Raw genomic sequence first — 15032 nt, 5'->3', positions numbered from 1 at the left:
CCAGGCCTTTTCAGAGTGAATGCTTGCCGAGAGTAGAGTCCCAGCAAGATGTTTCTCTAAAGGCAGTCAGGAGGCATGGGTATTTATCCGAGGGTCTGTTATCTCCGCTTCCAGATGGCAATCTTGGAGGGAGAAGACCCAGGCCCTCATTATCTCATTTGCACAGAAACCCTAACATTGCAAAAACGCACATCACAGCACAGCTGTCTGTGGTCAGGGCCCCAGAGCTCGCGTGGAGAGTGCATTTGTGGTTCTCTCATTCTCTTCTTCAGGCGCCACCCTCTGTGGGAAGGGTTGTTCCTAGAGGCAGGCAACACGGCTGCTGTTGGCTCCCTCGTTTCCCGGATAGGCTTCCTAACACTAGATTTGGCGTCTGCCTTTGATGCCAGAGCCCAGGGAAGACACCCTGGGGGGAGCCAGCAGCCCAGGGGGTAGGGGCCAGCATGAACCAGCGAACTCTGGCTAGCGAGCTGGAACAGCCATGGAGGGGGACAAATGAAGAGGGAGCAGAACAGACAATATTAGATCTCCACTGTAAAAAGACAATGTCAGAGAAAAAAAATCCAATTTTTATGTAAATTATCCAATGGGCTCCAATGCTTATCCGTATTCAGTAGAGAAAGTGCTCTGCTATTTTGTGTCATTTAATAAGTCAGGTCCCTATCGGTTCCCCGGGCTGTGACCCATGACATTTACTAAATTTGAACTGAAGTGGTAACTGCAGATTAATCTGAAAATTGATTAGGTCAGATGTTTTTTGCAGACATGTTTCTGCTCTCGTGGAGCAGGGAAGAGGTCAAATAGCCAATCATGGACGCAGCATTTATTCGTGAAAACAGACTTTCAAGTCAATTACCAACATCCATGGGAGTTTAAACATGACCATTTTTAAAGCGCACATTTCATTGAAGATATCCTTCTTTTAATTTCTCAGAAAGTATTTGTTTAACTGGGAGAAGCAGGCAACTGCGCAAACATTAATTTCCTCTAAGATGACGAGTACATTAAATGTGCTTATCTATTTCTAGATTATTACTACTGATTGTTTGGCTAAATCAATTATAGAAAGTAAAGGCAATTCTCACCTCTTTCTGTTAAACTACAGAGAATAAAGTGATTATGGGAAAACGATATTTTCCTACCAAAGCAGCAAACTCCCAAGGTCGTCAAGGACAAATGGCCCCCCTGAGCGCCCAGCCTGATTGATTCCCACCTGGCACAGGGACACTTCCATCTGAATGTACATGGGCGCCTCACACCCAGCTGGTGGAAATGCAACTCAGCTCTGTGCCTCCTCCAGGGCTCCGTTCCCCTCCCCCACCCACCCACACAATGATGGAGAGGGCTCAGAATCCTGTTTCCCCTTTATCTCTGCCTTTGGTGAGTCCTCAAGTATTTGCATTTGTTTATTTATATATTTAATTTACTGAAAGCCAGAGAGACAGGGAGAGAGGCAGATAGACAAGAGATCTTCCATCTCCTTGTTCACTTCCTGAATGCCCCAAACAGCCAGGGCTGGCTCAGGCCAAAGCCAAGAGCCCGGAGTCTAATCCAGGTCTCCCACTTGGGTAGCAAGGACCCAACTACTTGAGTTTTATCACTGCGGCCTCCCAGTGCACATTAGCAGGGGGCTAGAATTGGAAGTGGAGTAGGATCTTGAACCCAGACACTCTGACATGGGATGCAGGTGTCCCAAGCTGTGGCTTAACTGCTACACCATCAGCAGCCCCTGTGTTTTTTTAATGACACTCTGCTATAATAAATCTTATCTCTTCATCTGTCACTTTATTGCTGTTAATTAGAGGTTACCTAGCTGGAAGTGCACATTTTATACCACCAGACGCTTCGCACACGCATGTGAAGAGTCGAGCAGTGCGGCGTGTTTGCAGCCGGCACTGAGAACTGTCCCTGCCGGCAGGAAGCCCAGCCACCCTGCAGCCAGCCTTCTCCAGCCCCTTGGACTTCCTGCCCTTGGGCTGGCGTCCTAGAACTCAGCTTGTCATTTCCTTCTTTTCACTTTAACCCTAAAACTTCCGATTCCCCGAAGTCCAGGCTGTCAATTTCCAAAGACCTTAGAAACCCTGACTGACGGGTAGAGTTGGAACAGCCTGCCCACCTGTAGGACTGAAGGCTGGGATGCTGTCCTTTTTTATTTGTATGTATATCTCCTTTATTAAAAAAAATTAAGAATTTTGATTTACTTAATTTCATCATTTAGAGGGCAGAGAAAAAGACAGCGAAAGATCTTCCATCTGCTGGTTCACTCCCCAAATGCTTGTAACAGCCAGGCTGAATCCAGAATCCTGGAACTCAATCAAATTCTCTCACAGGAGTAGAAGGGATCCAAGCAGTTGAGCCGTCATCTGTGGCTCCCAGGGTGTGCATTAGCAGGGAGCTGGCATTGTAAATGGAGCTAGGACTCAAACCTAGGCACTCCCTCGTCTTAAACACTGTGTTAAACACCTGTCCCAGCCCACTGGTGTTTAAAGGGTGTGATTTTATTATTGGAAAGCAGAGTTCTCAAAAGCTTCCATGGCTTTTCCCTTGGTTATGGAACAAAAATTCCATTTTGTGAGCCTGTCTACCAAAGCTGGGCTGAATTCGAACCATGTTCTTCTACCTGAAGCTGTTGCTCTGGGAAAACTGGACCACCTGCCCCCAGTCCATGCCTCCTGCCTGTTGGCCTTTGTTTTCATGGCCTCCCCTGCTTGGGATGTCCTTCTACCAACCTCGTCTGGGTAGGTGGCCACATCTCTCATGCTTCAAGTTCAGTGTCAACAGGGCGATAGCAGCCGGTGGGGAGTCGTTGTGTGCTTTGTGACTCCCCAGCTGCACAACACTGGGCAAGGCTGTCCCATCATCTGTAAACTAGTTTTAACAATAATTACCAAATAGTTCTGAGAATTTAATGAGAAAAAATGCTTATTAAAACATTCCCAGACGGATGGTCTCTTTCTTGACATGGGTGGTTACACAGGTATTTGCTTTGTGATAATTCATGGAACTGTGTGTTTACGTTTGTGTGCTTTTCTGTATGTGTGTTGACGTCAATTAAAAAGTTAGAGGCAATTGTCTATTCCAACTTAGTGGGATCTCACTACTATAAATATTGGTTCTTTTTCTTCCTTGTCTTTTCCTGCTCATAGGCAGATGACCAGAGCTGAATTGCATGGTTAATACAAGAAGGACAGGTCAAAATTCACAAGAGCTTTTATGTGCTACATTAAAGTGCTGACAGCCATAAGAAGAAATCTAATAGGAATCAATATGCAGGAGGATAAAAACGAAATAGCATGGATAATGACTAGGAAATGTGTTTTAAGAGGAATTATTATGAAAAAGCTCGAGAGATTTCAGCTGCATGCAAACTTGTTCCGTGTCAACAGTCTAGCTTGGCTGTTAAACTCTATGACTCCCCCTGCAACACAAACAAGCAAATAAACCAAAAGCAAACCAGAACAAAACAGAAATCTCAACACAGTTTTAGTTTTTATTAGGGATGTAATGCTCAGCTCCCAAGAGGTAAGTGTGCCATTGATTTCCACATCCATCAAACCATATCCATGTGTTCATTTGTGGAAGCTTCGGCTTAGAATGGGCTTAGACAATAATCACATAGAGAGCCCAGAGACCAGGATCCTAAAAAGGTTATCGGGTGAAAAAACATCTATTTAGAATTAGCCTGCAAGACTCAATTTAGATGATCCCAATGTTATTGGCATCGTAATCAGGAGCCAAGCCAATGCCACTTTTCTCTCCCTCAGACCTGTTCAGAATATTGACTTTGGCTACACCAGTGTCAGGCAACATCTTCACAGCCCGTATGATCTGGACATCGACAATGGACACAAGTGTGTTCCTGTCTTCTATCTTCTCCATGGCACCCTCACCGGCCGGGGGAACCTAATGGTGGCATAGTGGGTCTAGCTTGTTTCTGTTGGGGATGGCTCTTTCCAGGATTCTTGGGCTGCCTTCTAGAGCCACTGTGTCTTGGGCCACTGAAAGATGAGTGCCATGCGGATTTTCTTCTTCATGTGGCTGTGGACACCTTATTAGCACCGCCTTCTTAGCCTTCAAAGCCTTTGCTTTGGCTTTGGTTTTAGCTTTGGGAGGGGCAGGGAGCGTCTCCTTCTCCTTCTCATCCTTTATTTATTTATTTATTTTTTTGCCTTGGCTCCATGTTGGTTAAATGGTCAAAAGGGTATCCCATGAATATCTGGAGAATTTAGCCTTGAGAAAATAACTGGAGGCTGACTGGGAGGGTTCCACATCTCTTGAAGGATTTTGCTGACAGTGATTAGATTTATTCAATATGGCCCAATAGCAGAAACTGCAGCTGTGGAGGCTCTACGGTGACACATCATGGCCCTTGTGGATTACACCCTTATTTTGGGTGGGAAGATGGGTTATGCCTTCCACGATGGGGTGAATTATCCTAACCCCTGATACCTGTCAATGTCACCTAATTCGGAAAGAGTGTCTCTGCAGAAGTAACCACATGCAAATGAGACCATTAGGGCTGTCCCTACTCTAATAGGACTGGAGTTCTTGTAAGAAGAGACCATGGACAGGAGAAGGCCAGGCGAAGACGCAGATCCACAGGAGATGGCCGTGTGACAACAGAGGCAGCCAATACAGTTGTGCAAGCCAAGGAATGCCACGGATTGCCGGCAACAGCCAGAGGCCAGGAAGAGGGCCTGGCTCTGCTGACACTTTGATTTCAGACTTCTGGCCTGCAGCACTGGCAGAGACTACCTCTCTGTTGTCTTAATCCACCCAGCTGGGGGTGGTTCCTGACAGCAGCCCTAGGAGAGGAATACACCACTATCTACTCCTGTTCATAGCTTCTCTATCTCTGTTAGACAGCAGTGGCGAAGGCAGGCCTAGCTGACAAAATTATCTGGACACATACGCAGACACCTCTGGCCCTCTATAGCCATGCCATGATGACAGTCTGAAAACCTGAAACTCTTACCCTTGGGGCCTCCCTCAACAACGCCAAGGCTGCTGGACCCCTGGGACACTCTGCTGCAGCCTGCCTCCCCATTCCCTGCCTGCTTTGAGGCCCAGTGTTGCCCAGGATGCAAATGTGGGGGACCTGTGGGTGCAGGGAGCTATGACAGCTCTAACTTGCATGCAGCAGCAGTCAGCAGACCGTAGGGTCTCTAGCCCAGCCTGCATGGGAAAAGGCTTTCTGAGGGGCACACAACTCACCTACGCGTGAACTTTCAGAGAGCAGCACTCACGAGTTCAGGGACAGTGTGTGTTTGACACTCAGGCCTGGTGTGGAGATAAGGTTGTACATCGCACAGATTGTAGCATTCACCAGCCCCGAAACATGCTGAAAGAGCTCATAAAGCAACTCATTTTTCCTCCCACTGAAACTCAGGAATGTCCTCCGAGGACACTTGTTGAGATATGTGAGTGATTTGCTTTTCAAAAAACTGTAAATCAGGACCTCTGTGGGACGCTCGCCCAAGTCCCGCTGATTATGTGTGGGGTTTCTGGGGCCCCGATCTTCCTCTCGGTCACAAACAGAGGAGGCCTGCACAGGCCGGGATCAGATCCAGAGAGGAAGGGCCTGGGAGCTTCTCCCCAAGGACAGCAAGCACAACCTGGCCCGCCCTCTGGCCTCCTGAACAAGATGTTGAGGACCTGAGTCTCCCGTTCAATGTGCCCTTGATCCACCGCGCGCTTCGGCCTGCTCGGCTCCTGCACGCCTTCTCAGCCAGGTAGTCGACACCATCACTCTACATCTTGGGTGCCTCCTAAGATTGCACTCCACATCTATGTGTTTATTTCAATTATTTGAGAGAGAGAGAGAGAGAGAGCGAGCGAGCGAGCATGCGCTCCCATTTGCTGGTTAATTGCAATAACTGGGGATGGGCCAAGTTAAAGCCAGGAGCCCAGAATTCAATCCAGGTCTTCCTTGTGGGTGGTAGGAACCCAACTGCTTGAACCTTCACCTGCTACCTCCCAGGAAGCACATTAGCAGGAAACTTGAATTGGAAGCAGAGCTGAGATTCAACCTATGCACTCCGATGTGGGACGCCAGTGTCCCAAGGGACATCTGAACAGAATGCCTGCACAGGGATTGCATTTTAAGAGAGAGTCATTAGCTTGCATATGTCTGCTTGCATGAGCTAATTTGACAACAACGCCTTATGGGCTGAAAGGACACTGCAGTGTGTTGCATGGTGCCTTGCCCTCTGAAAAGTTATGCCCTGGCCTGAACCCCTGGACCCTGTGATGTGACCTTGTTTGGGAAAAGCATCTTCGCAGATGGAATTAAATTAAGAGTTTTGAGTTCAGATCATCCTATGCTATTCCCATGAGCACCACATGGGATAACAAGAGTCCTCAGAAGAGAGAGAAGAGGAGAAAGCAAAGACAGAGGGAGAAGTAGAGACTCCATTTAAAGACAGAGGCGGCCTGGAGGGAGGCAGCCACCCACCAACAATGCCTGGAGCCACTCAAGCTGGCTGAGATGAGGGGTGGGCTCTCCCCTGGGCCTGCCGAGGGAGTGTGACCCTGCCGACTTCCCGACTTCGGATCTCCGGAATCCAGGCACAGGATTTTTGTTTTTTTAAGCTACCACCTGCATGGTAATGCATCAGGTCAGCCACAGGAAACCAGGAGAAACATCCCTGGCATTTGCACAGGTCTGTGAGAGGGGGATGGTGGCTTCCTACCATGCCTAAGCCCTCCCAGGGGCCTGTGCGCCCTGGTGCTCACCAAGGATCTCAGTGCCATGTCGAAGGAAGACTGTGCTTCCACATCTGCAAATCTATCCTGAGGGGTAACTAAGAAAACTTGCAGGGACATAACTAAAATGCTCATCCCAGAGCTGTTTGGAGTAAAGTTGGAAGCAACCTGAATGTCTCACATAGGGAATTAATTAAAATCCATTAATGTGTAGCCACACAAAGAATCTTTTGTAGCCATTAAGATAACTTTACAAAAATCTAACTATTGCTGTGGAGAGATGTTACCAATCTACTTGTTTAAAAATACATTATGAGGGGCCAGCGCTGTGGTGTAGCGGGTAAAGCTGCCGCCTGTAGTGCCAGCGTCCCATATGGGTGCCAATTCGGATCCAGCTCCCTGCTAATGCACTTGGGAAAGCAACAGAATATGTCCTAGGTACTTGGGCCCCTGCACCCATGTGGGAGATTCAGAAGAAGCTCCTGGCTCCTGGCTTCAGATGGGCGCATCTCTGACTGTTGTGGCCATCTGGGGAGTGAATCAGCGGATGGAAGATTCTCTCTCTCTGTCTCTCTCTCTCTCTCTCTGCCTTTCAAATAAAATAAATAAATCTTCAAAGAATACATTAGGACATGATCTCATTAAAAAACTTTGAAGTACATATATTATGCATATATACAAAGAAAATTAGAGAACGCAATGTTAGCATTGGTTTCCCTTGAGAAAATCAGTATTTTGTATTCTTTTGCTTCATCTATGTTGTCTGTAACTAATATGTAATTTTTAACAATAATAATGAAAAGAACTTGTCATAATAATAATCCATCCAAAGATATCTCATTTGAGGAAGGAAAAACTCTGAAATCTGTCATTTAGCCAAAACTATGGGGGGGGAGCTATTTTTTTGCCACGTAGGGGACTCAGGGGGCCAGGCTGATGCAGCCCCAGGAGGTTAGAAAGACACAGTGGAGGCTGGAGCGTCGGGAAAAGCAGGGGAGTGGCGAGCCAACAACTGCAGGACGTCCAGCGCTCCTGCGCGCTGATGCCACCGTAAATCTCCGAGACAACGGGTTTACGACTTCTCTCCCACCTGATTGGATCACGGAGCCGGCAGCAGAGAACTCCTGCTCTAAGAGAAACAGTTTGGGAGACCCTGGAATACCACTTGGCAAGAGCCAGTTCAGCCGAGTTAAGGGCAAAACTCCCCAGACATGAAACGAGGAAGAATGTTTTTAGTTTATTCTGTTGCTGAGAAATGCCGGCTGCTTTAAACAGAACACAAGTGACAGGGAGCCATGCGTGGAATGTAGGGGACAGCGACCTAGGGCAAGAGTAAGAGTCTGGGAAGCCAGAACCACGAGCCTGCTGGTGAGCCGGTTTTTCGGGCTGTTGGGACTCTGCATTTCAGAAAGAAGGGAGACGTTCTAGAGGGGTCCTGAGAACAGTGGCAATCAGCAGGTGCGTAAGGGCAAGGAGGAGAGGGTGAGCCACAGCACGAATATGCTGACAGGCTCAGGCTACAGTTTAACCACAGGCTCTGTATCCCAGTGTTGGTGCACATAAAAGCAGCCTGCTGGGGCCGGTGCTGTGGCGCAGCAGGTTAACACCCTGGCTGAAGTGCCGGCAACCCATATGGGCGCCGGTTCAAGACCTGACTGCTCCACTTCCGATCCAGCTCTCTACTATGGCCTGGGAAAGCAGTAGAAGATGGCCCAAGTCCTTGGGCCCCTGCACCCACGTGGGAGACCCAGAAGAGGCTCCTGGCTTCGGATCGGCACAGTTCCAGCTGTTGCAGCCAACTGGGGTGTGAACCATCAGATGGAAGACTTCTTTCTCTCTCTTTCTACCTCTCCTCTCTCTGTGTAACCCTGACTTTCAAATAAAAAAAAATAAAAATAAAAAAGGCAGCCTGCCCAGGGTTGTGTACCGGGGCTCCTGGTGGGTTAGAAAACCAGCTTACCCTGAAAATGGGACCAAGGGTTAACCTCAGCTTTCAGAAGGTGTTCCCAGAGCGGCTGTTGCAAGCCGCTGCCGCCACCTGTTCCTTCTCCTTCTCCTCTTTCCTTTCCTTTCCTCCCTCCCTGTCTCCTTCCTTCAGAACGAACCTTTAGGGACTCTGTATTTGCAGCTCGGCCGCGGGCCGGGTGACCGGAAGTCAGTTCTCCGCAGGGGCCTCTTTCCAGGCAGGAATGTGATGGGACTTCCTGTGTCGGTGGACACTCCTGGATTGTCACTTCCGGCCCCGAGACCAAACGTCCTCTGTTCCCGGCCTTTGCTGCCTCCCTCTTTCCTGTTGTCCTGTCCTCGCTCTCAGTCCTTCCTGTCTCTCTGCACAAGACACTTAGCAGAGGGACAGGCGTAGGTGTTTTTGTAAAGGTGGTGGTGAGTTGTTTATGACTCTGCCTCTGTTTTTTTTTTGACAGGCAGAGTTAGTGAGAGAGAGAGACAGAGAGAAAGGTCTTCCTTTTGCCATTGGTTCACCCTCCAATGGCCGCCGTGGCCGGCGCGCTGTGGCTGGCGCACCGCGCTGATCCGAAGCCAGGAGCCAGCTGCTCTCCTGGTCTCCCATGGGGTGCAGGGCCCAAGCACTTGGGCCATCCTCCACTGCACTCCCGGGTCACAGCAGAAAGCTGGCCTGGAAGAGGAGCAACCGGGACAGAATCCAGTGCCTTGACCGGGACTAGAACCCAGGGTGCCGGTGCTGCTAGGCAGAGGATTAGCCTATTGAGCCACGGCGCCGGCCCGTCTGTTCTGTCCCTGCTCCCAGGAGTGAGTCTCTGCTTCCGTCCCTGCAGACCCAGAGCAGCCCGTGCGTGAGCAAAGCCGCTGCCCGCTCGCTGGGCCCCTGCCTCATTCAGGATCCTGCTCTATTGATCTGTTTGGGCCTGTGGTCACCATGCTCCAAAGACAACCACCTGGACAGCTTGTTAACCCTCAGTTCTCCAGGCTCCTCCCCTGGGAGCCCGATTGGGTTAGAAGGCACAAATCTCCACTTCTGAAAAGCCTTAGTGATTCTGATGCAGAACCCCTGACAGCAGGCTGTCACCTGCCACACGCAGAACGACAGGACTCTGACGGCCTCCCCTCTCCCTGGGCAGAATTGGAACCCTATGCATTTGCTCATTGTAACAGTTCTCAAGTATGTCCTCTTGTCTTCATCTCCTATGCAATTTGTTGGATAAAGTCCAAACCCTTAGCCCAGGGCACTCTCCTCCGAGTTCCTTATGTGTGGAATCAGTCAGCTGTGGATTGGGGCTGGCTTTGTGGTGCAGCAGGTTAAGCTTCTGCGTGTGACACCAGCATCCCACATCAGAGTGCCAGTTCTGCTTCCAACCCATCTCACTGTCAGTGCACCTGGGAAGTTACTGAAGAATGGTTCAAGGACTTGGGCCCCTGCCACCCACAAGGGAGCCCCAGGCTATCTTGGCCATTTGGGGGCGTGAAGCGGCAGATGGAAGAGCTCACCACCCTCTAGCTGGCACCAGACAACCCTGCCTATATGCCTACCTTGGAAGAGGCAGGCCCTTATCTCAGGCCCCATATTGATTTTCTATTTAACTTTGGGTAACTTAATCTAATTGTATCGTCGAAAGCTTCATTTTCTCAGCTTTAAAATGAGGCTAATCCTAGCAATTAACAGACCTGTGGTGAAGTTAGAACAGAATACAGTGGAGCTGGTGTTGTGGCGCAGTGGGTTAAGCAGCCGCCTGCAACGCCGGCAACTCATAGCAGTACCAGTGTGAGTCCTGGCTGTTCTACTTCCAATCAGGCTCCCTGCCAATGTGCCTGGGAAGGCAGCAGAAGATGGCCCGAGTGCTTGGGCCCCTGACAGCCATTTGAGAAACCCTGATGGAGTTCCAGGCTCTTCGCTACCACCTGGCACAGCCCTGGCTGTTGCAGGAAAAACAAAAATAAAACAGAAACACTGTTTTGGTGGGTGTTTAGCCTAGTGGTTAAGATCCCAGTGAGATTCCTACATTCCACATTGAAGAACCCTGTGCCAACTCTTTTTTTTTTTTTTTAAGATTTTATTTATTTGAAAGACAGAGTTACAAAGAGAGGTAGAGACACAGAGAGGTCTTCCATCCGCTGGTTCACTCCCCAGATGGCCACAACGGCTGGAGCTGCGCCAATGTGAAGCCAGGAGCCAGGAGCTTCCTCCAGGTCTCCCACATGGGTGCAAGGGCCCAAGGACCTGGGCCATCTTCTACTGCTTTCCCAGGCCATAGCAGAGAGCTGGATCGGAAGAGGAGCAGCCAGGACTAGAACCAGCACCCATATGGGATGCCAGCGTGTCAGGTCATGGCTTTAACCCACTGCACCACAGTGCTGCCCCCCCCCCCCTTTAAGGGAAAGGTTTATTGGCAGGTGGGGGAAGCCAGAGGGGCCAGGGGGAGTAATAAAAAGAGGGAGTCGAGAGAGAGATCAAGAGAGAGCACGTGTGCGGGGAGCAGGTCCTATCATACCTTTGCAGGGGGCAGGGAAATGGGAGCAGCAAATCCCATTAGCATGGGGTTAGAGCTCACGCCTGTGGTTGGGCCACCTGGTCACCTCACTTCTAGCAATGGCAGTGGGGCCTAGAGCCTAGGATGGTGTCCGGGACGTAGATCGTGCCACGTGTAAGACCTGCCCTGCTCCAACTCGTAACTCTAGCTGCCTGCTAATGCGGATTCTGGCAGGTAGTAGTGATGGCTCGAGTGGTTGGCTCCCTGCCACCCACAGGAGAGACCTGGATTCAGTGCCCAGCTCCTGGCTCTGGCCTGCCTTAGCTCCAGGTGCTGTGGCTATTTGGGGAGTGACCAGGGATGGGAGCTCCCTTTCTTTCTGTCACATCACAGTCTCTTTCTGTGTCTGCAAAATTTTAAAATTGGGGGGGGGGGGGCAGTTAAGAATAAAAAAACCTAGTGTGTAAAATACAATGTGACACCATAAACTACAAAAAGATATGTTTGCATTTAAAGGACAAATTAAAAGAATTTTACAAAAAAAAAAAAAAAAAAAAAAAAACCAAAAAACTGCACAGTCAAATCAGTCACTCAGGGTTGAAGTTCCGTCAACCACACAGGCCCCAGGGATGCATTTTCTCTTGCCCATGTCTGAGACGCTCCAGCCAATAAGGGATCAGGTGGCTCAGGGGGGAGGGGGGGGGAGCACAGAACAGGAAGTGCCGTGCTATGGTCCACCTGAGCAGCCAGCCACAAGCTTCAATACACACACCCTCCATGACTGCCCCGGGACCCTGCTGGAAGGCACGTTTGACACCTTTTACAGGACACTTTCATAAAAAGAAAGACATCAGCACAGCTCAGGGGAAGCCCACGACACACACAAGTTGACAACGAGGAGGTCTTCTTCCATCCCCACAGCCTTCTTCCAAACCTTCTCTTCTCTCCTGCAACTCAAGGCCCCCTCGATTCCCCCCCTGACCCCTTGTCTGCGGATGGCTGATCCTGCCTTCCAACCTCGCGTAGAGAAAGCAGGCGCTGAAAAGCAGGGACTCAGGCAGCTCCCTGACCCTGTCAACCCCTCTACCCCCTTCTCCCCATCCACACTCATCCTCTTTTTCGGGGAAGGAGCGGCCTTGTCCCCACACAGCTCCAATTCTTCCACCTTGCTTGGAATCCTGCTCCTCTGTCTCCTTCCACATTTGGCCTTCCCATTTCCTATACCATTAAAAAAAAAAAAGATCTATTTTATTTATTTGAAAGACAGAGTTACAGAGAGAGGTGGAGACAGAGAGAAAGGTCTTCCATTCACTGGTTCACTCCCCAGATGGCCACAATGGCCAGAGCTGCGTCAATCCGAAGCCAGGAGCCAGGAGCTTCTTCTGGGTCTCCCACATGGGTGCAGGGGCCCAAGGACTTGGGCCATCTTCTACTGCTTTCCCAGGCCACAGCAGAGAGCTGGATTGGAAGAGCCCATGTGACAATGGAGGTGGAGGTTGGTGTTGTGTCGCTGAAGGACTGACAGCATCCCCAAGGAGCTCAAGGCCAAGGATAGATCCTCCCTTCAAGCCTTTGGAGAGAGGACGCCCTCTGCAGCTTGGTTCTGGGCTTTCAGCCTCTGGAATGTGGTTTTGAGCCACTCAGTTTGTGGTACATCATTACAGAGCCCTAGGAAACTAACACACTCTGTGTGACCATGACCTCCAAAGGTATAATGGTAGCATGTCCCCACCCCCAGTTCTCTCTGATTGCAGACACCCTTCCCTCCTCTGTATGCCATCATCTGTCACCTGCTGCTAAGGTGTGAGTGTCTCCACCAACACACATGGTGAAATCTAATCCGCCTGGTAGGCACTAAGGGGTGGGGCTTTCAAGTGATTAGGTCATAGGACTATCTGCATGGGTGGATTAATGCATACGTGGAGTCATGGGTCATCTGAGACAGTTTGGTTCTTTTCCTCTTGTCACGTGATGCCCTGAGCTACCCAGAGGCTCTACACAGAGTCCCCCCATCAAGAAAGTCCTCCCCAGGGGCTGGAGCTGTGGCTCACTTGGTTAATCCTCCACCTGTGGTGCCAGCATCCCATATGGGTGCTGGGTTCTAGTCCCGGTTGCTCTTCTTCCAGTCCAGCTCTCTGCTGTGGCCCCGGGAGGGCAGTGGAGGATGGCCCAAGTGCTTGGGCCCTGCACCTGCATGGGAGACCAGGAGGAAGCACCTGGCTCCTGGCTTTGGATCGCCGAAGTGGCCATTTGGGGAGTGAGCCAACGGAAGGAAGACCTTTCTCTCTGTCTCTCTATCACTGTCTATAACTCTACTGTGGAAGGAAGGAGGAAGGAAGGAAGAAAGGCCTCCCCAGAAGCAGCCCCTCCCACCTCCAGAATGGTAAGAAATAAGTTTCTTTTCTTTATAAAATATCTGCTCCCAGGTATTCAGTTATAGCAACAGAAAACCATTAAGGCACCTGCTGTTCTTTGAAGTCTCTCCATCTTTAACGGTGTCCAAGGATACATTTAAGAAAAGCCCCCTTTCCTCTTGGATTCTATTGCAGAAGCGCAGGCAGCTTTACCAAATAACATGATGTTCTTTGAAATTCATCTGCAGTGCTTTTCAAGGGATACTGTTTGTTGAGAAAAGCAAGAGGCAGAACAGTCTTAATGTGCTACTGAAGGAATTCATGAGAAACTGATGACACTGGGCATTTCTGGGAAGAGGAACTTGATGCTGGGGCCAGGAGTTTGAAGAATGACTGTCAGTGTCCCAGGGCTGATTTCAAAAACTGAATGGCTCAAGATGATGGCATCTGCTCTCTCAGTTCTGGAGTCTGAAATCCAAGTGCCCGTCAATCACTTTCTCAGTGTTTGGGGAGGGGAGATCCTCTCCTAGCCCTAGGGGGCGCCAGCAATTCCTTAGCTTGCAGATGCAACACTGCACTCTTGGCCTTCATCCTACAGGATGTTCTCCCTGCGTGGCTTGTCTACCTTCCCCTCTTCCTAGAATACCAGTCCTGTTGGATTGAGAGCCTGTTCTAAACCAGGATGAACTCACTTTAACCTGATTACACCTGCAAAGGACCTATTTCCAAATAAGATGCATACACACCTTCCCAGTGGACATGAATTCGTTGGGCACTCTTCAACCCAGCCCAGGGAATTTTGGCTGCAGACTCTTTCATATCTTTTGAATTTTGCATATTAAATATTTCTAAGGACTCAATGCCTATCTGATGAATATATCTGGACCACATTAGATTGCAGATTAAACATCTCTAAACCAAGGCATGGCATCCCAAACTAGGTGCTGGGTCCCAACACTGCCTGCCCTCCTCTTCTCTTTGAGCCATGACTGTAATAATTCCTGAGGCTATCAGCCCCCTAAGGGACAGGCCAACCCTGTTTCCACAAACCCAGCACTTAGCTCAGTGCCCGGGTCCCCATAAATGTTCATTTAAAGAATAGATTCAAGGAGGAGAAGGGATGAGTCATTCGCGTGGATTCCAGAAGCCTGTTGGAAGTCATCCTGAGCCCTGGCATTTTTAAGCATGACAAATGGCAATTGAAAAAGATAATAATTTGCATGAACATACCCTCTGAGCATTTATAAAGTCCACTTGCAAATGCTTCATTCTGATCCTGGCACACTCTTGAAGGAAAGCTGAGCCCCATAGAAATCAAGTTTCTTGCTCGAGTTCATGGGGCTCCTACTCAGCCCATAGGAGCCAAATCTGTTTGCAACTGTTCAGCTTTAAGTCTTTTTCTACTTTCAACAGACAAGATGTGATGAAACATAGTCCTTCTTCCTCAACCCCTCAACCACGCCCTCGGTGAAATAAATTTCAATAAGGAAGACCCCCTCATTGCTTCTCCTTCAAAATGACCAAAACA

The sequence above is a fragment of the Lepus europaeus genome, chromosome 3 (genome assembly GCF_033115175.1).
Source record: "Lepus europaeus isolate LE1 chromosome 3, mLepTim1.pri, whole genome shotgun sequence".
NCBI classification, from domain to species: domain Eukaryota; kingdom Metazoa; phylum Chordata; class Mammalia; order Lagomorpha; family Leporidae; genus Lepus; species Lepus europaeus.
This window is presented reverse-complemented; position numbering follows the sequence as displayed.